Below are 3,059 nucleotides of genomic sequence, written 5' to 3' on the forward strand. Positions count from 1 at the left end.
TTTTCCTCCCTCTCCAACTTTTCCAGCCCATTAGTCTTTGCCTTCCATGGAAAGACTCCCCCGGTTTGGTTTCCTGCCAAATCAGTGAATGTACAAATACGTGCATAAGTCAAACACACCTACACACCCGTAGATGTAATATGTACTGAGTCTGTATCTGTATTGAATATTCAACAGTTCATTTCCAGACTTCAAGTCTCCACTGAAGTTTGTCATTTGCTTCTTTCCTCCTTTCTTATCTCCCCTTCTTCCTCCTTCACACCCTCCTTCCTTCTTTATTTTCTTTCTACTTTTCCCAGAAACTGCCTCTATTTTTAGTAGTCACTATAGAATCTCCTATTCTTCAGTGTCAAAGAGGCTTAAGAAGCTTTTTAATACAGTCCTCTCACTTTAGTTTTGAGGAAATCTGTGTGCTAGAAAGGAAACCATGTGCCATCAATGGCTTTTCCTTGCCTTTAGGAAAACTTTCAAGCTCCACAGGCATCACCCAGCACTGCATGGCTTGGACCCTGCCCTCTGTGTCAGCCACATCTCCACCTCAGTCTCCACACTGTAACCACACAGACCCTTCAGTCCCTGCCTCAGGGCCTTTACACATGCTTTTCTTTCTTCCTACACAGGCTTTCACACATAGGCACACACCTCCTCTTCACCACTTGACCTTCTATTTATTCTTTAAGTCTCAACTCAAATGGTACTCGTTAGACCACCTTCCTGGCACTCATCAAATTTGTAATTATGTATTTAGTTGTTTAATGTCTCTTCACCTATCAGAAAGCAAGATCTCTAGGGACAAACACCATGTCCCTTCCACCCCACCCCACCCCCACTATTTCTTCAGGGCCATATAAAGTGCCTGGCATTTGATAGTTACAACAGATATTAACAAGAAAGTAATAGCGTCTAACATTTATTGAGAACTTGCAAGTTTTAGAGACACTGTTCTAAGATTTTTACATGTATTAACTCATTTAATACTTACAACTATCCTAGGAGGAGGGTATGAGTGGTCAAGTCACCCACCCACTATTACATGGCTAGAAAGTAGCAGAACGAGTTTCTAACCCAGGCATTCTGACCCCAAAGCCTGAACGCTCAACCAGGCCATGCTGTCTCTCTATGAAGTGCTCCATTAATATTCACTGAAGGAATAAATGAAAAATCTATCCAAATTAATAGCAGCAAAACTGAGGTTAAAACTTAAATTGCTTGACAATTCACTCCTCTTTCTATGCAAACAGAGAGCCTCTCAGGTACCAGCAGAATGCAGTAACAAGAAAGAGAAGCAAATTAACAAATTGGTCTGTTGCTGATAAGGACTATGGGATGGACCCTGTGATGTAGATTGTGGAGTGAAGTGGAAATCATCCTTTTAGATTCAGGCAGGACCTACTGGCAGGTGGAAAAATACTGAACCATTGAAGAGGACTTAAGATAAGGAATCAGGTTCTCCAGAAACATCAAGTGGATTTACAGTTATTATCACTAACAATTTAGGTAATTCTCACGCTTTGGATGATACTTTCCAAACCTGATTCTAAAGTATAAGCAACCGTCAATTTTATGAAAGTGCTGGTCAGAATTCTAGGATGAAAGCTCCAGGAGGGTGCCTTGTTTGCTGCTGTATCCACAGCTTGTGTAACAGTGCCTGGCACGTAGTAAGTACTCAATAAATATTTGTTTAACAAATTAATGGAAAATGCACATCAACAAATCCATCAGCAGGTACTAACTAAGGATCTGTCATCAAGTCTATGCAGCTCAAGGTGCAATGGAGAACACAAAGAAAAACAAGTCAGATTCCTTTTCATGGAGAGGTCCTAGTCTAGGTGGACCTGGTAACAACTACCACTATCAATAAAAGCCACCATCTTGGGGATTTGCTTTGTCTAGGTGCTGTGCTATGTCCTTTTATATATTATTAGGTCATTTTCATACTTGTAACATCCTTAAGATGATGGCACCACTACTAGTCTCCATTTGCAGACGTAGCAACTGAGGTTTAGAGATGCTATTTCCTTGACCACAGTCAAAAAGTCAGGAACTGGTGGAGCCAGGATTTAAACTCAGGTCTGTCTGACTCTGGCATCAACTATGCCAAATGTGTTCATCCCATTATTTCAAGATCATCTATGGGTGAGAGGCATTTGGTACTACAAGAGTTTGCAGTATTAGAGGGTGGGGGCTGGGACGGAGGGAGCACTGCAAGTAACACCACTCAGCCTCTCCAGGTCTACATATGCTGCTGACCTGGGTCCGAAATAAATTTCCATTCTTCACCTGCCACAATCCTATTTGTTCTGTAAATCCCAGATTCAGTGGCACTTCTTCCTGGAAGGCTTCTCAAACACTATACAGTTGGGTTAGTTATCCCCTTCTTCATGACCCCTCATCATAATACTTCTCACCCCACGTTCTAATCATTTGTGTTTCCCATCTACCAGTCTTCAAGTTCTTCCAGGATAATATTTTATCCTTCCAGGTCCAGTACAGTGCCTGACATACAGTGTGTCATTTCATAAATATTTACAGAATAAATTAATTTTAGGTAGAAAGTGCCATATATGTATCCAACTAATATATAGCAGAATTCAAAAGAAGGAGTATATCTGGGGGCATTAACTGAAGCTCCAAGACAAAGAACTGCTGAAAAGTTGGGTAAGATGCTCACTCAGTGCTACACTGCGCATATGTGGACATAATGGCCTCGGGAGATGAGTGGTGTACAACGTGATCCCGGAAATGTCAACATGGAGGAGGGGTCCTACGTGTACCTGCTCGCAGACAGGGAACTCTTGCTGAGGGCACAACTGTCACTGGTGCTCAGTACTGTCCCTGCCCTATGCTCAGGGCTGCAAGGGCCAAGACCAGGAGAGACTCAAGGCGGAAGTCTACCATGGAGGTGAAGCTGAGCCCAGAGCTGCATATACACTTAATCTTATCAAAATGAGCACAAGCAATCTGAAGGATTCAAGACCACAAAACTTACTGACTGAAATACACTGTATTGTGTATACCAAGAATAAAAGTGTTTGAAGAAAGACCCATTCTGCTAAATC

At 42.1% G+C, this 3,059-nt stretch overlaps 1 protein-coding gene across 4 annotated transcripts in view; it reads left to right on the plus strand.

Moving 5' to 3' along the window:
* Positions 1–3,059, plus strand: part of GRIA1 (glutamate ionotropic receptor AMPA type subunit 1) — a 318,241-nt gene that overhangs the window by 129,820 nt on the left and 185,362 nt on the right. The gene's annotated exons all lie outside the window — the stretch shown is intronic.

This window comes from Mesoplodon densirostris, chromosome 3, assembly GCF_025265405.1.
Source record: "Mesoplodon densirostris isolate mMesDen1 chromosome 3, mMesDen1 primary haplotype, whole genome shotgun sequence".
Classification (NCBI taxonomy): Eukaryota; Metazoa; Chordata; class Mammalia; order Artiodactyla; family Ziphiidae; genus Mesoplodon; species Mesoplodon densirostris.